General features: G+C 48.4%; 1 long non-coding RNA gene and 1 pseudogene across 1 annotated transcript in view; both read left to right on the plus strand.

Moving 5' to 3' along the window:
* LOC134947954 (uncharacterized) overlaps nucleotides 1-23,839 on the plus strand; it is a 171,398-nt gene that overhangs the window by 82,281 nt on the left and 65,278 nt on the right. The window lies entirely within an intron of this gene.
* On the plus strand, nucleotides 10,426-10,550 carry LOC134953763 (U5 spliceosomal RNA; annotated as a pseudogene).

Consider the following 23,839-nt stretch of genomic DNA (forward strand, 5'->3'; position numbering starts at 1 on the left):
TGACTCTGTGCTGTAACGCTGGGCGGAGTTACAGTGGTGGGTGGAGTTATTCAAATGAGTCACAGAACTAGGCAAATCTATAGGAGACCACCAGCAGAAGCAGATGGTATGGGCATGGCACAGGCAGGGGTGCATACCTCCCAGCTTTCTTCAGACAGGAGGGACACACACACACACAAAAACACACACCACACAACGAAAAGGGGGCGTGGTCAACGAAAGGGGCGTGGCTTCACGGGAGGGCACCCATTTTCGTCAGTTAGGGGGCATGCCCAGCGCTCTGTGAGCTGCTGGCATGCCCCTAGGGGCAGATTATGAGTCTGGGGGGGCCAGGGCACTTAAGACAAGGGGCCCTATCTCATTGCTGTGCCTGCTGTGGGGTTGGGGGCGTGGCCTAATCGCGCCAGTGAAGCCACGCCCCCTTATGCAAATTACAGGAATTTTTATTTTTTTTATGGAATTTTGGCCCCTCTGCTAGAGGTAAATCCAGAGGGGGTGGTCGCTCCCCCCTACACACCTGCACAGGCAGAAGAAAGCAGGGAGACTGCTGCCTCCCTGCACCACCACAGACCTGCCTACACGTAGCAGTGTGCGCTGACTGTAGCACAATGCTGCCGCTGTTGCTGGCAGGACTGGGGAGCTTCTGAGCTGGGACAGAGCTACTCCAGCCAGGGGGCCCCATAAAACTGTGGGGCCCATGGTACGTACCCCCTGCCCCCCCTTAATCCGGCTCTGCTGCTGGAACCCCCCCTTAATCCGTACCCCCTGATGCCCCCTCTCCCTCTGTCTCCACTAAATTCACCGCTGCTCTAAGCAAAACAGAGAGTACAGGAGCTTCCCAACTGCCCCCCCCCCCCCCCAACACCACAACCACCGCGGGACACTGTGGCCCACGGGTGGGACAGCGGGACAGACCCTAAAAAATGGGACTGTCCCGCGAAAATCGGGACGGTTGGGAGGTGTGGGGGTGTGTGAGGGGGTATGCTGTACAGACAGACGGGCACCGGCTCACTGTGTGCTTGACCCCCCACATCAGCATACTCAGCAGGGTCTCTCTGGCGTGGAGGAGCGTCACTTTCTGGCACACTCCACGCTTCTTAGCTGCAGTTTTGTGGGGCACCTACCGCTGTGCAGGTTCCGTACTGCCTCTGTTATCTCCAGCCCCGGCAACCCCACCGCTAGCTGCAGTGCTGCCGCCCGCAGTGAGGTGCGCCCAGCTCCTTCACATAGTTTAGCTGGCGGGCAGCGCTGCAGAAGTCCGCGCTGCTTGCAGGCTCCGACCCCCTCCTCCCTCCAGCCACAGCGTCTCCTGGGGGCTAACCAGTCACTCCCAGTCTCCCCTTACCACAGTGCCCGGCTGCTGCTCGAGGTCTGCGGTGTGTGACTGAGGAGGGGGGGAGGGATGCGGACCGGCAGAGGAAGCAGGACTCCAGCCTGAGAGAGTCAGCCATGCCAAGTCTCCACCAGCAGCAGATCCCAACAGGTTGTAGTGGAACAGCAGCAGCCAGCAGCAGTGACTCCGGTAAGACACATCTGTCTGTCACCACTGTTATGTCCCTAATACCAATCTCTCCCGTGCCCTGTGTTCTGTCATGTCCCTGTCACCGTTATCCTGGCCCTGTCACCCTTATCCTGGCCCTGTCACCCCTATCCAGGCCCTGTCACCCCTGTGCTTGCCCTGTCAACCCTATACTGGCCCTGTCACTCCTGTCCTGGTCCTGCCGCCCCTACCATGGCCATGTCACCCCTATCCTGTCCCTGTAATTTCTGTCCTGGCCCCGTCGCCCGTGTTCTGGCCCCGACACCCCTGTCCTGACCCCGTCACCCCTGTTCTGACCCTGTCACCCATATTCTGACCCTGTCACCCCTGTCCTGGCCCCGTCACCCCTGTCCTGACCCTGTCACCCCTGTCCTGGCCCTGTTACTGCATACCCTCCAACTACCTTTTTGGCAGGTACAGTACCCGTAGCGCCTCCAGACCCCTCCCCAATGCACCACACCTCCGCACCTTCCCCTCTACCACATGCGGCACCCCACCCCTCCCCCACACGCTGTGCCTCCAGACCCCCTACACCACCCGCGGCTTCCACTCCTCCGCCCCTCCATCACCCACAGCACCTCCAGACCCCCGCAACCATCCACCCCTCCATATATGTCTCCCCCCACACCTGCCCCCCCTCCACCCGCAGCATCTGCAGACACCCTCCTCCATCCGCGGTGCCCCCCTCATCCACCCCTCCCCCACCTGCCCCTCCACCACCTGCAGCACCTCCGGACCCCCTTCCCCATCCGCCGCAACACCTGTACCTGCCCCTCCCCTACTCACGGCACCTCCGGACCCCCTACCCTACCCCCACCCCTTCCCATCACACAGCACCTCCGGAACCCTTCACTCATCCGCAACATCCCCGCACCTGCCCCTCTCCCACCCTTGGCACCCCTGCCCTTCCCCCACCGGCATTGCCTCTGGACCCCATCCCCCATCTGCAGCCCCCACTCCCCCACCCGCATCTCCCGACCCTTCCCCATCCGGGCCCGCCCGCTTCCACCCCCCCCTCTACCCGCAGCATCTACAGACACCCTCCCCCATCCACAGCCCCCCCCCCCGCACCTGCTACATTCTGTACATTGTGCCCTGCAGGTGCTGTTCACGCCGTCGCAAGGGGCTGCGCCTCCTTCACCATCGCACGCCCTTTCATTGTGCAATATTTAACCACTAACAAAGGAATGCAGGTAATACTCCATATAATCCAAATATTGAACCCCAGAAAGGCATGCAAGGGTTAAGGGGGCGTAGCCCCTTGCGACGGTGTGAAGAGCACCCGTAGGGCGCGATGAAGCACCTAGTAATACTATACTATCCATCCATCTACATTGTATACCTCTGGTGTTTTTTTTTACTCTTCATACTAGTTTAGCAGTCTGCTGACAGTGTCCACCAGGTCCGTTATACAGTATATTATATATATAAGCAGTACGGTAGGCCACGGCTGTACCCTACCTCTGTGTCGTCAGTGCACTCGTCGTCCATAAGTAATATAATACTATACTATAGTATATCCATCCATATACATTGTATACCTGTGGTGTTTTTTCTTTCTTCATACTAGTTTAGCAGTCTGCTGACAGTGTCCACCAGGTCCGTTATACAGTATATTATATATATAAGCAGTACGGTAGGCCACGGCTGTACCTACCTCTGTGTCGTCAGTGCACTCGTTGTCCATAAGTAATATAATACTATACTATCCATCCATCTACATTGTACATTACCTGTGGTGTTTTTTTTCCCCTTCATACTAGTTTAGCAGTCTGCTGACAGGGTCCACCAGGTCCGTTATATACAGTATATTATATATATAAGCAGTACGGTAGGCCACGGCTGTACCTACCTCTGTGTCGTCAGTGCACTCGTCGTCCATAAGTAATATAATACTATACTATAGTATATCCATCCATCTACATTGTATACCTGTGGTGTTTTTTTTTCTTCTTCATACTAGTTTAGCAGTTTGCTGACAGTGTCCACCAGGTCCGTTATACAGTATATTATATATATAAGCAGTACGGTAGGCCACGGCTGTACCTACCTCTGTGTCGTCAGTGCACTCGTCGTCCATAAGTAATATAATACTATACTATCCATCCATCTACATTGTATACCTGTGGTGTTTTTTTTTTCTTCATACTAGTTTAGCAGTCTGCTGACAGTGTCCACCAGGTCCGTTATACAGTATATTATATATATAAGCAGTACGGTAGGCCATAGCTGTCTGTGTCGTCAGTGCACTCGTCGTCCATAAGTAATATAATACTATACTATCCATCTATCTACATTGTATACCTGTGGTGGCTTTTAGTTGTGCGCATTAAAATATGGAGAACAAAAATGTGGAGGTTAAAAAAATAGGGAAAGATTAAGATCCACTTCCACCTCGTGCTGAAGCTGCTGCCACTAGTCATGGCCGAGACAATGAAATGCCATCAACGTCGTCTGCCAAGGCCGATGCCCAATGTTATAGTACAGAGCATGTAAAATCCAAAACACAAAAGATCAGTAAAATGACCCAAAAATCAAAATTAAAAGCGTCTGAGGAGAAGCGTAAACTTGCCAATATGCCATTTACGACACGGAGTGGCAAGGAACGGCTGAGGCCCTGGCCTATGTTCATGGCTAGTGGTTCAGCTTCACATGAGGATGGAAGCACTCATCCTCTCGCTAGAAAAAAGAAAAGACTTAAGCTGGCAAAAGCACAGCAAAGAACTGTGCATTCTTCGAAAACCCAAATCCCAAAGGAGAGTCCAATTGTGTCGGTTGCGATGCCTAACCTTCCCAACACTGGACTGTTTTTTTTTTTCTTCATACTAGTTTAGCAGTCTGCTGACAGTGTCCACCAGGTCCGTTATACAGTATATTATATATATAAGCAGTACGGTAGGCCACGGCTGTACCCTACCTCTGTGTCGTCAGTGCACTCGTCGTCCATAAGTAATATAATACTATACTATAGTATATCCATCCATATACATTGTATACCTGTGGTGTTTTTTCTTTCTTCATACTAGTTTAGCAGTCTGCTGACAGTGTCCACCAGGTCCGTTATACAGTATATTATATATATAAGCAGTACGGTAGGCCACGGCTGTACCTACCTCTGTGTCGTCAGTGCACTCGTTGTCCATAAGTAATATAATACTATACTATCCATCCATCTACATTGTATATTACCTGTGGTGTTTTTTTTCCCCTTCATACTAGTTTAGCAGTCTGCTGACAGTGTCCACCAGGTCCGTTATATACAGTATATTATATATATAAGCAGTACGGTAGGCCACGGCTGTACCTACCTCTGTGTCGTCAGTGCACTCGTCGTCCATAAGTAATATAATACTATACTATAGTATATCCATCCATCTACATTGTATACCTGTGGTGTTTTTTTTTCTTCTTCATACTAGTTTAGCAGTTTGCTGACAGTGTCCACCAGGTCCGTTATACAGTATATTATATATATAAGCAGTACGGTAGGCCACGGCTGTACCTACCTCTGTGTCGTCAGTGCACTCGTCGTCCATAAGTAATATAATACTATACTATCCATCCATCTACATTGTATACCTGTGGTGTTTTTTTTTTCTTCATACTAGTTTAGCAGTCTGCTGACAGTGTCCACCAGGTCCGTTATATACAGTATATTATATATATAAGCAGTACGGTAGGCCACGGCTGTACCTACCTCTGTGTCGTCAGTGCACTCATCGTCCATAAGTAATATAATACTATACTATCCATCCATCTACATTGTATACCTGTGGTGTTTTTTTTTTTCTTCATACTAGTTTAGCAGTCTGCTGACAGTGTCCACCAGGTCCGTTATACAGTATATTATATATATAAGCAGTACGGTAGGCCATAGCTGTCTGTGTCGTCAGTGCACTCGTCGTCCATAAGTAATATAATACTATACTATCCATCTATCTACATTGTATACCTGTGGTGGCTTTTAGTTGTGCGCATTAAAATATGGAGAACAAAAATGTGGAGGTTAAAAAAATAGGGAAAGATTAAGATCCACTTCCACCTCGTGCTGAAGCTGCTGCCACTAGTCATGGCCGAGACAATGAAATGCCATCAACGTCGTCTGCCAAGGCCGATGCCCAATGTTATAGTACAGAGCATGTAAAATCCAAAACACAAAAGATCAGTAAAATGACCCAAAAATCAAAATTAAAAGCGTCTGAGGAGAAGCGTAAACTTGCCAATATGCCATTTACGACACGGAGTGGCAAGGAACGGCTGAGGCCCTGGCCTATGTTCATGGCTAGTGGTTCAGCTTCACATGAGGATGGAAGCACTCATCCTCTCGCTAGAAAAAAGAAAAGACTTAAGCTGGCAAAAGCACAGCAAAGAACTGTGCATTCTTCGAAAACCCAAATCCCAAAGGAGAGTCCAATTGTGTCGGTTGCGATGCCTAACCTTCCCAACACTGGACGGGAAGAGCTTGCGCCTTCCACCATTTGCACGCCCCCTGCAAGTGTTGAAAGGAGCACCCGCAGTCCAGTTCCTGATAGTGAAGTTGAAGATGTCAGTGTTGAAGTACACCAGGATGAGGATATGGGTGTTGCTGGCGCTGGGGAGGAAATTGACAAGGAGGATTCTGATGGTGAGGTGGTTTGTTTCAGGCAGGCACCCCGGGAGACACCTGTTGTCCGTGGGAGGAATATGGCTATTGACATGCCTGGTCAAAATACCAAAAAAATCAGCTCTTCAGTGTGGAATTATTTCAACAGAAATGCGGACAACTGGTGTCAAGCCGTGTGTTGCCTTTGTCAAGCTGTAATATGTAGGGGTAAGGACGTTAGCCACCTCGGAACATCCTCCCTTATACGTCACCTGCAGCGCATTCATAATAAGTCAGTGACAAGTTCAAAAACTTTGGGCGACAGCGGAAGCAGTCCACTGACCAGTAAATCCCTTCCTCTTGTAACCAAGCTTGCGCAAACCACACCACCAACTCCCTCAGTGTCATTTTCCTCCTTACCCAGGAAAGCCAATAGTCCTGCAGGCCATGTCACTGCAGTGCCACTCCTAGATGGGCCAGGTGTTTGTGTCGGCCACTAGGGTCGCTTAGCTTACTCACACAGCTACCTCATTGCGCCTCTTTTTTTCTTTGCGTCATGTGCTGTTTGGGGAGTATTTTTTGGAAGGGCCATCCTGCGTGACCCTGCAGTGCCACTCCTAGATGGGCCAGGTGTTTGTGTCGGCCACTAGGGTCGCTTAGCTTACTCACACAGCTCCCTCTTTGCGCCTCTTTTTTTCTTTGCGTCATGTGCTGTTTGGGGAGTATTTTTTGGAAGGGCCATCCTGCGTGACACTGCAGTGCCACTCCTAGATGGGCCAGGTGTTTGTGTCGGCCACTAGGGTCGCTTAGCTTACTCACACAGCTCCCTCATTGCGCCTCTTTTTTTCTTTGCGTCATGTGCTGTTTGGGGAGTATTTTTTGGAAGGGCCATCCTGCGTGACACTGCAGTGCCACTCCTAGATGGGCCAGGTGTTTGTGTCGGCCACTAGGGTCGCTTAGCTTACTCACACAGCTACCTCATTGCGCCTCTTTTTTTCTTTGCGTCATGTGCTGTTTGGGGAGTATTTTTTGGAAGGGCCATCCTGCGTGACACTGCAGTGCCACTCCTAGATGGGCCAGGTGTTTGTGTCGGCCACTAGGGTCGCTTAGCTTACTCACACAGCTACCTCATTGCGCCTCTTTTTTTCTTTGCGTCATGTGCTGTTTTTGGAGTATTTTTTGGAAAGGCCATCCTGCGTGACACTGCAGTGCCACTCCTAGATGGGCCAGGTGTTTGTGTCGGCCACTTGTGTCGCTTAGCTTAGCTATCTAGCGACCTCGGTGCAAATTTTAGGACTAAAAATAATATTGTGAGGTGTGAGGTGTTCAGAATAGACTAGAAATGAGTGGAAATTATGGTTATTGAGGTTAATAATACTATGGGATCAAAATGACCCCCATATTCTATGATTTAAGCTTTTTTTTAGGGTTATTTTAAAAAATCACCCGAATCCAAAACACAACCGAATCCAAAAAAAAAAATTTGGCGAGGTTTTTCCAAAACGCGTTCGAACCCAAAACACGGCCGCGGAACCGAACCCAAAACCAAAACCTAAAACCCGAAAAATTTCTGGTGCACATCACTACTTTCTATGCGTATTTCTTTCTGTTGTCTAACTAGTTGATTAACACAATCTAACTAATTATGTGTAATTAAGCAATTAAGACATCAAACAGAACAAGTTAGTTAGTCTGATGGCTTAACTGTTCTGTGCACAAATGTTTGACTACCAATAACACATTAGATAGATAGGGGGTAATTCTGAGTTGATCGCAGCAGGAATTTTGTTAGCAGTTGGGCAAAACCATGTGCACTGCAGGGGAGGCAGATGTAACATGTGCAGAGAGAGTTAGATTTGGGTGTGGTGTGTTCAATCTGCAATCTAAATTGCAGTGTAAAAATAAAGCAGCCAGTATTTACCCTGCACAGAAACAAAATAAACCACCAAATCTAATAGGCCCTACACACTGGGCGACAATCCTCAAAGATATGAATGATCTTGTTTATTATTGAACAAGATACCGTTCATATCTTTGAGTGTGGAGTCACCAGCGATGAACGATGTGCCGCCCCGCGCTCGTTCATCGCTGGCGCCCCGTTGGCTGTGCATGCACGCCAATATGGATGATCTCGTCCATATTTGCCTCACTTCTATGGAGCCGTGTGACGTGGAGTGTGAAGTAACTTCACTCTCCCCGTCACTGCCCCCCCCCCCCGCCGCCGCCGGGTCGCCCGTCGTCCGTATCCGCAGTCCGCAGTCGGGCAGCTCGACGGCGGATCTTTAAATGTGTAGGGCCTTTAACTCTCTCTGCACATGTTATATCTGCCTCCCCTGTAGTGCACATGGTTTTGCCCAACTGCTAACAAAGTTCCTGCTGCGATCAACTCAGAATTACCCCCATAGATAGATAGATAGGTAGATAGATAGATAGATAGATAGATAGATAGATAGATAGATAGATAGATAGAAAAAAACAATCACATTTTTTTAAACAATTTGCTGAAAACAGAAAATAATAATTAGCATTAACACATAATTTGTAATACAAAGTAAACAAAAAATTAAATTAAAATTAGCTAATATATTAAAGGCAGGCTGCCACTCCTGCAACATGATGCTGCATTAGCTGCAGCTCTTGTCGAATTGCAGCTTTTCTTTTTCATCCACTAGGGGTCACTGGAGTACTCTTGGGATATGGACGGCGTAGCAGAACAAAGGCACTGAATATTTAAATTTAGAACTCTCCACCCCTCCATATCCCAGAGTACCTCAGTGTACGAACCCAGTGTTTTTTCTGTGCTCAAAGCACTAACATCGGCTTGTGGGATTCCCACACTTGTTGGAAGATTTTATTAATTTTTCATTTTTATTTTTAATTTTTTTTTTAATAGCACATCCCTTCCCAGTTTCAAGAAAGACATGGGTCCGGGATAGTGCCGCTGCACGGGCAGCGCATGGCGTGTCGGTCCTCACAAAGAGCACCCTCACAGCCACAGGCAGCCCACTGCTCCTGCAAAGAGCAGCCAGGACTAGAGAGCTGGACGGAGCTTACACAGAAAAGCCCCGTCGCAGCCATAGATCACTGGAAAGCTGACTGGAAAGCTGGACGGAGCTTACACATAGAAGCCCCGTCGCAGCCAGGACTACAGAGCTGGACGGAGCTTACACAGAAGAAGCCCCGTCACAGCCATGAGTTACATCACTGAAGTTGGACGGAGCTTACACATAAGAAGCCCCGTCGCAGCCATGATCAGGAGCAAGCAAGGTAGGCTGGGGAACGGGGCGGTCAGCGCAGGCTGCCGCCCCACTATGTTGGGGTTAATATGCTGTTTCGCCGCTCATACGCCCGCCAAGCCCCAGCCGCTACGTCTGCAAGCCGCCCGTCCCAGCGCTCCGTTCGGCCGCCCAGCTCCGTCCGGCCGCCCAGCAGGGGGGAAGCCATACGGCCGCAGACGCTCCCTCAGTCTAAGTATGACCGCCGCTCCGTCCGGCCGCCCAGCACCATCCACCCACAAGTGCCAGTGCAGGCTTCCCGCAGAGAGTTCGGCCGCCCAGCTCCGTCCGGCCGCCCAGCGCCATACGGCCGCAGACGCTCCCTCAGTCTCAGTACAGAGACGGTGACAAGTGCCAGTGCAGGCTTCCCGCAGACACACAGCGTTACAGGGGGGAAGAGGCACGGTGGAAGCTGGCGGATCAAATATATAAACAGCAGCACAGTGTATATATATATATATGTCACAGGTATTTATAATGTATTGTTACCTGTCCTGGCAGTAATAGGCTATTGAGTCTATATTACTGTCTGTGATTTTCACGGTATAATAGGCTATTGAGCCTATATTAAAGGCTGTTATTAACACTGTATAATAGGTTATTCAGCCTATATATTAATGTCGGTGATTATCACTGTATAATAGGCTATGGAGCCTATATTAAGGTCTGTGGTTATCACTGTATAATAGGCTATTGAGCCTATATTAATGCTGTATAAATATATTAATGTCTGTAATTATCATAGGCTATGAGCTTATATATATTTATTCATAGAGCATGTGTTGTACCCGGCCTGTGATTATACTGTATAATAGGCTATATTAACACGGAAACATTTGTAATTTGTTCTGTGATTATCAGGGTCAGCATGGCAAAGGGGCCATTTTAACCATGCTTCCTGTTGTTTTCCAGTGTGTAATTCTGGAACATTCCTGCCCTACATCTCTAAGCCACCAGAGGCGCAGGGGTGTTAGTGGGAATTTGGTTCGGGTTTCACATGCCCATGTGAACTGCTTTTCACATAAAGAATACTCTGGTTTCTCTTCAGATCGAATAAATCTTTCGCCTTTTACTAAAGATTTCCGTAGAGAGAAACAACCATGAGTTTCATATACAATAAAATATATATATGACATAAGTCGTGCAAGTGTCTGTCCGTTGCCTATTGTGGTGTCTGTCTGCATAGCGAGTAAGGCTCTGGCGCAGACTAAAAATAATTTTAAAAATCCTATAAGCATGGGCAATTCAAATTAAAAGAGCGGTAACATCGGAGTCTCGGAAGTACTCCGCCAGCTCTAACAAAAGACAGTCTTTCCAAAGGGCCAATTTCCCTTTGGGTACCAGGGTGTTTATTTAACTGGTCTTATAATTTAATGCACGATTCTATGTCAAATCTCACACCGATAACTACGAGTGAGAAGGGTACATTAGACCAGCACTCAGATAGTGCGGGGTTTTTGACAACATACATTGCTAAATCCCAGTGAGTCAATGTCTCCATTTTTACAGAGACTGAGTAGACTTTGACCACTATTTAATCGTTTCCAAAATGACGCGATCCGCCATTGGTAAATGCGTCTGTGTCAAACATTATAAAGACCCAAGATACATTTGGGTCACTAGACTCTATGTATGGAAACAATGAGATCACTGTTAAAAGAAGCTGCAGAGTATATCTGTAAAGCTTCTGCTAACGCCGGTTACTTCGATTCTCACTTTTCATCGTCGCTCGTTTCAGCACGACAAGGCCAGAAGTTGTTTGGTCCTAAATTTGATATTCAGCCATTACCGCATCCAGTATCAAAACGGAAATACTTGTGCCGGCGTTTAATCCCTTTAGACTTCAGTTTTTTCAAGGCGGTGGTACAAAACAGTCACGCCTTGTAACGACAGGACGCTACAGTCAGCAAGCCAGTGGCTTGATGACCTCTTTTCCAATTGTGGAAGCGCGTCTTTACATGTTACATTTGCGGGGTTTCCAGACTTCAACTCATGGATGTCTCAGCTATTTACAGATTAAAGGACAAGACTGCCTCTGTCGAACGGTTTGGCAGGTTGCCATTTAGTCTCTGCTGGTTTTCAGCTGTCTTTATAACCAGGCAGTAGTACACCAACAGAGTCAGGGTTACTTATTCCCCTCTGTTTGGGGTAACAAAACCAGACAGCTCCGTCGCAATCTCAATCAGCAAGTCACTTACTGCAGTTTGAAAATGGATTTTCTGCGGTTAGTATTTGCATATTGGAGCCACAAAATGGCATAATTGCACTTGATCTTCACAATGCGTATTTACCCATTCCGGTTTGGTCATCACAGGTTCTAGCGTTTGCAAAACGCCACAACCATTAACCATTTCAGGTCTACCGTTTGGCTTCTTGTCAACGCCTCGGGTATTTACCAAAGTGATGTTGGTGATGATAGCTCATCTCAGAGTCCTGACAGTGACAATCGTTCCATACTTAGACGATCTGCTCATAAGAACTCTGTCTCAACAGAGTTCCTCTAACTTGCGCTACTAATGTATACTGCGGTGGCAGATCAAGTTCAAAAACAATCGCATCTAATTCCGTCTGAACGACGTCAATTCCTAGGTAAGATTATGAATACGGTAAATCAAAGACATTTACCTACTACACCAGCAAGAACAAATGTACATCTAGTAATTAGTGCAAAACACGCACACTAGCGGTACATTGGTGTATTCGCCTGTTACGAATAATGATGTGTTTCAAAGCGCTTTTGTTCGCCGGCCTTCACTCGCGTTTCCCACAGAGGGGCGAGGGTGTATATACTCTGGACGAGAGTCTCAGAGGTTCAGGAGTTGTAGTTAAAAAAGATCAGCGACAGAGGTTCTAAAACGGATCACGACAGATTGCTGTCGATAAATGTCCTGGAACTCCGTGCAATTTACAATGCACTACATGCTTCGCTTTCAGTCTGACCAAGGGCAGTCAGACAACGCAACGGGAGTTGCATACACAACAACCAGGGAGAACCAAGAAGCCGCATGGCAATGCGGCAGGTAACTCGAATCCTCAATTGCCCAGAACACCATTATGTGATGATGTCAACGGGGTTCATTCCGTGAGTGGACATCTGTTAGACAGATGATCTCACCTGTCAGGATTTATATCCTGAAAACTGGACATTAAATCCAGAGGTGTTTCATATGTGAGTCCACAGAAGGGGGTTACCCTCAGGTATACATGATGGCATCTCGCCACAATTACAAAAGCTCAGTATGTGTACAAAACGACAGATCACAAGGGCAGTGGCGGTGGAGTCTCTCACATTCGTGTGGTCATTCAGCATCGTGTATCTGGCTCCACCATTTTCCGCTGCTCTCTCCGTTGCCAAAACGGATCATAAGACAGTTCGTCACAGTCATACTAGTGATATCTCATGGGTTTCGGAGAGCTTGCTTCTCGAATCTCCAAGGAATACTTGCACACGATCTTGGCCCGCTCATAATACGTCCAACCTGTTACAACAGGGAACGTTCTTTTACCCATAGTTACCTATGTACCTATTACCTATGTACCGCAGCTGCGGTTGACGGGGTGGGGGTTCAGACCGCCCTCTTAAGAAAAGAAATAGGGCATTACAGTATCGGTTATACCAACCATGTTACGAGCTAGTAAGCCGCTTAAGGCAGCTCATTATTACAAAATTTGGTGTGCTTATATAGGTGGTAAAGCTCGGAAGTTTCCGACATCATCCTTCAAGTTACCCGTATTCTGTTAAACGGGGTGGGATGGAGAACTGCGTTTATCTGCACTGAGGGTGCAGGTATCTGTGTGGTCAACTTATTTTCAAAGACGTTTGACTCTATTGCGTCTGTACACACCTTTCTACAAGGTGTCATCAAAGTGCAGCCTCCATTTATCCCACCTACAGCGCCAGGTGACTTGAGATTGGGTTCAGATTTCTTACAGTTTTCATATTTTGAACCCTTACAACAAATGGGGATTAAGTTTCTCACTTGGGAAAACATTTTTCTTCTAGCCTTAGCTTCGGCAAGGGTTTTGTTTTCATATTTGGGTGCCTTGTATTCCAAGCCACCGTATTTGAGTTTTCTCATGACAAAGCATATCTTCGGACGAATTCCGCTTTCTTATTCTTCACATCAATATACCAATAGTGGTTCCTGTGTTGACAGCACATTCTAGAATTCTGAATGTGGTACACGCATTACGCGTTTATATATGTCCCGAACGTCTACAGTACGTGATACGGATACGTTGTTTGTTCTCTATGATGCTGCCAACTGGGGTTAGCCAGTTTCTCAGCAGACATTATCCAGTTGGATAATAAGGACTACAAGTCAGGCTTACTTTAAGGCTAAGTTACAATCGCCTACGTCAGTAATAGCTCATCCCACAGGTTCTGTGGGAATGTCAGACCCAGCGGGTCGTGGAGCGTCTACGACGCGGCTACATAGCCTTCAGTGCACCACGTTTGTGCACGTTTACACGTTATGAATGGTTGCGGCATCAGCATCTAGCTTTGGCTGCCTACTGTTACAAGTGTCAAACAGCTCTCCCGCCCACGAGGGACGCTTTGGTACGTCCCAAGAGTACTCCAGTGACCCCTAGTGGATGAAAAAGAAAATAGGATTTTGGTACTTACCAGGTAAATCCTTTTCTTTGAATCCATAGGGGGCACTGGACGCCCACCCAGAGCAGTTTTACCTGGGTTGTTTTAAGCTCAGAGGAGCTTAGGGTAACACGTTTTACCTGGTTTGTATTAAGCTCAAAGGAGCTTATGGTAACACATTTTCACCGATTGGTTCAAACTATAAAGGTCTATCGGTTATGCTGTCAACGGTTTAGTTGACATTAACGTTATGGGTCAACTTTGTTGTTGTCCGTTATGTTATAGGAATTCTCCATTGTCAACCTCTCTATAGTAGTTCGCTCAGTAAAAACACTGGGTTCGTACACTGAGGTACTCTGGGATATGGAGGGGTGGAGAGTTCTAAATTTAAATATTCAGTGCCTTTGTTCTGCTACGCCGTCCATATCCCAAGAGTACTCCAGTGACCCCTATGGATTCAAAGAAAAGGATTTACCTGGTAAGTACCAAAATCCTATTTTCTGTCTTCTGCAGCATCTATAGATGGGGGATAAATAAAAATGCATTTTAAAATCTTTACCAATATACATACTGTGTTGGCCATTTAGCAAATGATATTTGTGGTGATGCTTCCCAAAATATATTTTTTGGGATCAAGCCACAAACATGAAACATTACTTTCATTTTAGAAGGAGAAAATAATCGGATTTTAATCCTTTTCTCCTAGTCTGTAGAGGATGCTGGGGTCCACTTCAGTACCATGGGGTATAGACTGTTCCGCAGGAGCCATGGGCACTTTATGACTTTTCAAAGGGTGTGAACTGGCTCCTCCCTCTATGCCCCTCCTCCAGACCTCAGTTATAGGAACTGTGCCCAGGGAGACGGACATTTCGAGGAAAGGATTTACTTTTATACTAATGGTGAGATTCATACCAGCTCACACCTCAAACATGCCGCACAACATGGCATTCAACATAACACACGCCAACAGGCATGAACCATTTGCAGCAACATGCTGAAAACAATTGTAACACAACTTGTGTAACTATAAATAAACAAACTGCAGGTAAAGTACGCACTGGGTCGGGTACCCAGCATCCTCTACGGACTAGGAGAAAAGGATTTACTGGTAGGTATTAAAAATAAGAATTTACTCACCGGTAATTCTATTTCTCGTAGTCCGTAGTGGATGCTGGGGACTCCGTAAGGACCATGGGAATAGACGGGCTCCGCAGGAGACTGGGCACTCTAAAGAAAGATTAGGTACTATCTGGTGTGCACTGGCTCCTCCCTCTATGCCCCTCCTCCAGACCTCAGTTAAGGAAACTGTGCCCGGAAGAGCTGACATTACAAGGAAAGGATTTGGGAATCCAGGGTAAGACTCATACCAGCCACACCAATCACACCGTACAACTTGTGATCAACTTATCCAGTTAACAGTGTGAACAACAACTAGGCATCACTCAAAAGTATGCCACATAACAATAACCCTTTATAAAGCAATAACTATATACAAGTATTGCAGAAAGTCCGCACTTGGGACGGGCGTCCAGCATCCACTACGGACTACGAGAAATAGAATTACCGGTGAGTAAATTCTTATTTTCTCTAACATCCTAGTGGATGCTGGGGACTCCGTAAGGACCATGGGGATTATACCAAAGCTCCCAAACGGGCAGGAGAGTGCGGATGACTCTGCAGCACCGAGTGAGCAACTCAAGGTCCTCCTTAGCCAGGGTATCGAACTTGTAGAACTTTGCAAAAGTGTTTGACCCTGACCAAGTAGCTGCTCGGCAAAGCTGTAATGCCGAGACCCCTCGGGCAGCCACCCAAGAAGAGCCCACTTTCCTTGTGGAAAGGGCCTTTACTGATTTTGGCTGAGGCAATCCTGCCGCAGAATGAACCTGCTGAATCGTGTTACAGATCCAGCGAGAAATAGTTTGTTTTGAAGCAGGAGCGCCCAGCTTGTTGGGTGCATACAGTATAAACAGCGAGTCAGTTTTCCTGACTCCAGCCGTTCTACTCACATAGATCTTCAAAACCCGGACTACGTCCAGCAACTTGGAGTCCTCGAGTCACGAGTAGCCGCAGGCACCACAATAGGTTGGTTTATGTGGAAAGAACCACCACCTTAGGCAGAAATTGAGTCCGCAACTCTGCCCTGTCCATATGGAAAATCAGATAGGGACTTTTACATGACAAAGCCGCCAATTCTGACACACGCCTAGCCGAAGCTAAGGCCAACAGCATGACCACTTTCCAAGTGAGATATTTCAGCTCCACTGTTTTAAGTGGTTCGAACCAGTGAGATTTTAGGAAATTCAACACCACGTTGAGATCCCAAGGTGCCACTGGTGGCACAAAAGGAGGCTGAATATGCAGCACTCCCTTAACAAACGTCTGAACCTGCCGTAAAGACGCCAGTTCTTTTTGAAAGAAAATGGATAGGGCCAAAATTTGGACCTTTATGGACCCCAATTTTAGGCCCATAGTCACACCTGACTGTAAAAGTGTAGGAATCTTCCCAGCTGGAATTCCTCTGTAGGGGCCTTACTGGCCTCACACCAAGCAACATATTTTCGCCATATACGGTGATAATGTTTCGCTGTCACGTCCTTCCTAGCCGTTATCAGCGTAGGAATGGCCTCATCCGGAATGCCTTTTTCTGCTAGGATCCGGCGCTCAACCGCCATGCCGTCAAACGCAGCCGCGGTAAGTCTTGGAACAGACAGGACCCCTGTTGCAACAAGTCCTGTCTTAGAGGCAGAGGCCATGGGTCCTCTGTGAGCATCTCTTGCAGATCTGGATACCAATCCTTCTTGGCCAATCCGGAACAAAGAGTATTGTTCCCACTCCACTTTTCATTATAATTCTCAGCACCTTGGGTATGAGAGGAAGAGGAGGAAATACACTTCCCGTTGGAGGTCGTGCCTGCTGAGGAAGTCTGCTTCCCAGTTGTCCACTCCCGGAATGAACACTCCTGACAGTGCGCGTACGTGATTCTCCGCCCAGTGAAGAATTCTGGTGGCTTCTACCATTGCCACCCTGCTCCTTGTGCCGCCTTGGCGGTTTACATGAGTCACTGCGGTGATATTGTCTGACTGAATCAGAACCGGTTGGTAGCGAAGCAGGGACTCCGCTTGACGTAGGGCGTTGTATATGGCCCTTAGATCCAGGATATTGATGTGAAGTCAAGTCTCCCGACTTGACCACAGCCCTTGGAAATATCTTCCCTGTGTGACTGCCCCCCCACCCTCGGAGGCTTGCATCCGTGGTCACCAAGACCCAGTTCTGAATGCCGAATCTGCGACCTTCGAGAAGGTGAGCACTCTTCAGCCACCACAGGAGAGACACCCTGGCCCTGGGGGATAGGGTGATTAACCGATGCATCTGATGATGTGATCCGGACCACTTGTCCAGTAAGTCCCACTGGAAGGTCCTCGCATGGAACCTGCCGAAGGGAATGGCCTCTTATGATGCCACCATCCTTCCCAGGACTCGAGTGCAGTGATGCACTGACACCTGTTTTGGTTTTAATAGATTCCTGACCAGTGTCACGAGCTCCTAAGCTCTCTCTATCGGGAGATAAACCCTTTTCTGGTCTGTGTCTAGGATCATGCCTAGGAGAGGCAGATGAGCTGTAGGAACCAACTGCGATTTTGGAATATATATATAATCCAGCTGTGTTGCAGTCAGACTTCCAGAGAAAGTGATACACTGTTCAGCAACTGCTCTCTTGATCTCGTTTTTATGAGGAGATCATCCAAATACGTGATAATAGTGACACCTTGCTTCCGCAGGAGCACCAACATTTCCGCCATTACCTTGGTGAATATTCGCCAGGCCGTGGAGAGACCAAACGGCAACGTCTGAAATTGGTAATGACAATCCCGTACCGCAATTCTGAGGTACGCCTGATGAGGTGGATAAATCGGGACCTGAAGGTATGTATCCTATATGTCCCGAGTCACCCTTCAAGCTTACAACGACCGCTCTTAGCGATTCCATGTTGAACTTGCACCTTTTCAGGTATATGTTCAGGGATTTTAAATTCAATATAGGTCTGACCGAACCATCTGGTTTCTGGCCTACCACATGGTCAAATAATAACCCCCTCCTTGTTGAAGGAGGTGAACCTTGACCACCACCTGTTGAAGATACAATTTGTGAATTGCAGTTAACACTGTTTCCCTCTCGTGGGGGGAAGCCGGCAGGGTCATCGGTGAGTGGGCATTTCTCAAAGTCCAGCTTGTATCCCTGAGACACAATATCTATTGCCCAGGGATCTAACAGGGAGCGAACCCACTTGTGGCTGAACTTCCGAAGGCGTGCCCCCTCCGGGCCTAGCTCCGCCTGTGCAGCCCCAGCGACATGCGGTGGATTTTTGTAGAGGCCAAGGAGGACTTCTGTTTTCTCTGCCCCCGGCTCTGACAAGAAAGGACGCATCTCGGACTTTCTTGTTTCTTTATTCGAAAAGCTGCATTTAATAATGTCGTTCTTTCCTAGGCCGTGCAGGGATATAAGGCAAAATATCAGAATTCCCAGATATAGCCGTGGAGACCAAACCCTTCTCCACACAATCCTCAGCCTTCCATATGCCTCTTAAGGCAGCATCATATGTCCATTGCATATTGTACAGGACACGTCAAGCAGAGATCGACATAGCTGTGACACTAGGACCCAGTATACTCATGTCTCTATGGCATGTTTTATATATACATATCTCTCAAGACAGCATCTTAAATATATACATATATATATATATATATATATCCCCATACATATATCCATATATATCTATATACATACTAGGGTCTCTAACTCTGCTGATAAGGTACCTGTCCACGCTGCCACAGCGCTATAAACCCATGCCGACCCAATCGCCGGTCTGAGTAGTGTACCAGAATGTGCACGCTATCTGCAGGATCCCTGAGAATAGCTGTAACATCAGGGCTGCCTTTTGTGAAACCCTAGGGGAATATTCCCATCATATCCTGGCCCTAGTGGGGAAAGGATACTCCCTGAAAATTCCTTGTGGGAAACTGCAGTCTCTTGTCTTGAGATTCCTTCTCTTTTTCCTCATGAGAGGATGGAAAATTACCTCAGCTTTCTTCCCCTTACATCTGTGCACCCTTGTGTCAAGGACAGATGAGTCATCAGTGACATGCAAATTATCTTATTACAATAAACATATATTGACTACTTTAGTGCCAATCTGGCTGTAACTTTGCATTATCATAGTCGACACTGGAGGCAGACTCCGTGTCGACATCTGTGTCAATTAACTAGGATAGTGGACGCTTATGAGACCCAGACGGCCTCTGAGCTGTGGGATCAGGCACTGGGTGAGACCCTGACTGTCCCAAGGCTTCAGCTTTATCAAACCTTTTATCATACTTGCCTACTCTCCCGGAATGGCCGGGAGGCTCCCGAAAATCGGGTGATCCTCCCGGCCCCACGGAAGAGCAGGCAAGTCTCCCGGCCGAGCAGCAGTCACCCTGCCCGTCCGCCCACTTACTGTGTAAAGTGGGCGGTCCGGGCAGTTGATGACGTGATTCTTGCTGAACCGCGTCATCATAGCCACGCCCCCTGCAGTGTAATGCCAGGGATCGCGGCATTACAGAGCGGGGGCGTGGTTTAAAGGGTGTGACATAGTAACTCCGCCCCCACCCCGCCCCTGCTCCGCCCCCAGCCCGCCTCCTCCCCACGTCACAGCCTGCCCCTGCCTCCTTGCTGAGCCGACCTGGCTGCTCTCTCCCGCAGAGAGCAGCCAGTATATCGGCAAGTATGCCTTTTATGCAAGAAGTTTACATTATTATTTAACACCTTCCACATATCCATCCAGTCAGGTGTCGGAGCCGTCGGCGGCGACACCTCATCCGTATGCACTTGCTCCGCCTCCACTTACCCTTCCTCATCAAACATGTCGACACTGACGTACCGACACACCACACACACGCACCCACACACAAACACACACACGGAATGCTCTGACTGAGGACAGGACCCCACAAAGGCTTTTGGGGAGACAGAGAGAGCGTATGCCAGCACACACCACAGCGCTATATACCCCAGGGATAACACTATCAGATGTGTTCACCTAGTAGCTGCTGATATAAACACAATAATGTGCCTTTTTGCGCCTAAATTTATGTGCCCCCCCCCCCCCCCCCTCTCTTTTGCCCTTGCTGTATCTGGATACTGCAGGGGAGAGCCTGGGGAGCTGCTTCCAGCGGAGCTGTGAAGATAAAATGGCGCTGGTTAGTGCTGAGGAAGAAGCTCCGCCCCCTCAGCGGCGGGGTTCTGTCCCGCTATTCTGTGTGAAAAAATGGCGGGGTTTTACACATATACAGTCTGGGACTGTATTTATGTGTATTTTTTGCCCAAAGGTATTAATATTGCTGGCCAGGGCGCCCCCCCAGCGCCCTGCACCCTACAGTGACCAGATTGTGTGGTGTGCAGAGGGAGCAATAGCGCACAGCTGCGGTGCTGTGCTATGTGAAGACAGGAGTCTTCATGCCGACGATTTCGACGTCTTTCTTCTCCAGGTATTCAGTACTTCTGGCTCTGCGAGGGGGACGGCGGCGCGGCTCCGGGAACGGACGATCGAGGTTGGTACCTGTGTTCGATCCCCCAGTCCCTCGTAGCAGTGAGTCTGTTGCCAGCAGAGGCTCACTGAAAATAAAAAACCTAACAAATACTTTCTTTTCTAGCAGGCTCAGGAGAGCCTCCTAGGAGCACCCAGCTCTGGCCGGGCACAGATTCTAACTGAGGTCTGGAGGAGGGGCATAGAGGGAGGAGCCAGTGCACACCAGATGGTACCTAATCTTTCTTTAGAGTGCCCAGTCTCCTGCGGAGCCCGTCTATTCCCATGGTCCTTACGGAGTCCCCAGGTCCACTAGGACGTTAGAGAAATACTATTTTCTCATTGTCTTAGAGGATGCTGGGGTCCACTTCAGTACCATGGGGTTATACCAAAGCTCCAGTACGGGCAGGAGAGCAGCACCGATTGACCAAACTTGAGGTCTTCATCGGCCAAGGTGTCAAACTTGTAAAATTTTACAAACGTGTTTGACCCTGACCAAGTAGCTGCTCGGCAAAGATGTAATGCTGAGACCCCCCGGGCAGCCACCCAGGATGAGCCCACCTTTCTAGTAGAATGGGCATTTACTGACTTCGGTATCGGCAATCCTGCCGTGGAATGAGCGTGCTGAATCGTCCCTCTGATCCAGCGTGCAATGGGCTGCTTAGAAGCAGGACACCCAATCTTGTTGGGAGCATACAGGACAAACAGAGCCTCTGTTTTCCTTATTCAAGCTGTTCTTGCAACATAAATTTTCAAAGCTCTAACCACATCATGAGACTTTGACTCAGTAAAGGTGTTAGTAGCCACTGGCACCACAATGGGTTGGTTTTCTATGAAAAGAGGAAACCACCTTTGGAAGAATCTGTTGGCGAGTTCTCAACTCCGCTCTATCTTCATGGAAGATCAGGTGAGGGCTCTTGTGAGACAAGGCCCCCAACTCGGACACCCGCCTTGCGGATGCCAAGGCCAAAAGCATCACCACCTATCAAGTGAGAAACTTCAACTCTATTTCCTGCAGAGATTCAAACCAACTCGATTGAAGGAACTGCAACACCACATTTAGGTCCCATGGTGCCACAGGAGGCACAAAAACCTCCATTTGTGCCTCCTGTGGCACCATGGGACCTAAATGTGGTGTTGCAGTTCCTTCAATCGAGTTGGTTTGAACCTCTGCAGGAAATAGAGTTGAAGTTTCTCACTTGGAAAGTGGTGATGCTTTTGGCCTTGGCATCCGCAAGGCCGGTGTCCGAGTTGGGGGCCTTGTCTCACAAGAGCCCTCACCTGATCTTCCATAAAGATAGGGCGGAGTTGAGAACTTGCCAACAGTGGTGATGCAGAACCCCTTTCAAGAACGTCTGAACTTCTGGAAGGGAGGCCAATTGTTTTTGAAAGAAAACAGATAAGGCCGAAATCTGGACCTTGATTGAACCCAATCTTAGGCCTGCATCCACACCAGCCTGCAGAAAATGGAGAAAATGTCCTAACTCAAACTCTTCCATAGAAGCCTTCTTGGATTCACACCAAGACACATATTTTCTCCAAATACAGTGTTAATGTTTAGACATAACTCCTTTCCTGGCCTGAATCAGAGTGGGAACGACATACCCTTTCGGGCTAGGATCCGGTGCTCAACAGCCATGCCGTCAAACGTAGCCATGGCGAGTCTTGATACACGTACGGCCCCTACTGCAGCAGGTCCTCGCGAGGAGGAAGAGGCCGAGGATCTTCTATGAGCAACTCCTGAAGATCTGGATACCAAGCCCTCCTTGGCCAGTCTGAGGCAAGGAGGATTGCTCGAACCCTTGTTCTTCTTATGATTTTGAGAACTTTTGGTATTAGTGGAAATGGAAGGAAGACATATACCGACCAAAACACCCACTGGGTCACCAGTGCATCCACTGCTATTGCTTGAGGGTCTCTCGACCTGGAACAATATCTCTGAAGCTTCTTGTTGAGACGAGATGCCATCATGTCTACTTGAGGAACTCCCCAAAGACTTGTCACCTCTGCGAAGACTTCTTGGTGGAGGCCCCACTCTCCTGGATGGAGATCGTGTCTGCTGAGGAAGTTTGCTTCCCAGTTGTCGACTCCCGGAATAAAAATTGCTGACAGAGCTCTTGCATGTCTTTCTGCCCAGAGGAGGATCTTTGTCACCTCTGCCATCGCCGGTCTGCTTTTCGTTTCGCCTTGACGGTTTATGTACGTGTTACATAGTCCGACTGGATCTGCACGGGTTGAACTTGAATAAGATGTACCGCTTGTAGAAGGCCGTTGTAAATGGCTCTCAATTCCAGCACGTTTATGTGAAGGCAGGTTTCCTGACTTGACCATTTTCCTTGGAAGACTTGCATCCGTGGTTACTAGGCAGTAGCGGATCTTGCCACGGGCAAGCAGGACTTTTGCCCGGGGCGCCGCCTCCTGGAGGGCGCCGCACCAGGGCAAGATCCGCTGCAGCTTTGTGTGCCCCCCGCTGCACGCCTGCTGCCCCCCACTGCTGCTTTGAAGGGAAACTAGAGGCGTACGTGTCTAGTTTCCCTTCGTGGAGAGGACCTTTGCTGTGCGGTGCGCGATGACGTCAGCGTGCACCGCACATCATATCAATCTGTACAGGGGGCGTAAATGACCACACCCCCTGTACGAAGCCACGCCCCTATTGCAGCCCGGGGCACTCAGAGCGCCAGAACCGGCCCTGTTACTAGGACCCAGTCCTGAATCCCGAACCTGCATCCCTCTAACAGGTGAGAACTGTGTAGCCACCACAGGAGCAAAATCCTGGCTTTGGAGGACATGATTATCTTCCGATGCATGTGTAGGTGAGATCCATGGATCGACACTCTCGTTTGTTTCAAAATTTGTTTGACCATTCTCTGGATTTCCAGAGCCTTTTCTACTGGACGAAATACCCTCTGCACTTCTGTGTCCAGTATCATCCCCAGAAAAGATAATCTTGTCGTCGGTTTCAACTGCGACTTTAAAAAATTCATGATCCAACCTTGTTGTTGGAGTACTGACAGGGAGAGTACAATGTTCTGCACCAACCGTTCCCTGGATCTCGCTTTTATCAGGAGATCGTCCAGGTAAGGAATTATATTGACTCCTTGTTGTCGAAGGAGAACCATCATCTCTGCCATCACCTTGGTGAATACTCTCGGTGCCGTGGAGAGTCTGAACGGCAACGTCTGGAAATGGTAATGGCAATCCTGTACTGCGAATCACAGTTAAGCTTGGTGAGGAGGATAAATGGGAACATGTAAGTAAGCATCTTTTGTGTCTACTGACACCA

Source organism: Pseudophryne corroboree, chromosome 8 (genome assembly GCF_028390025.1).
Source record: "Pseudophryne corroboree isolate aPseCor3 chromosome 8, aPseCor3.hap2, whole genome shotgun sequence".
Lineage (NCBI taxonomy): Eukaryota > Metazoa > Chordata > Amphibia > Anura > Myobatrachidae > Pseudophryne > Pseudophryne corroboree.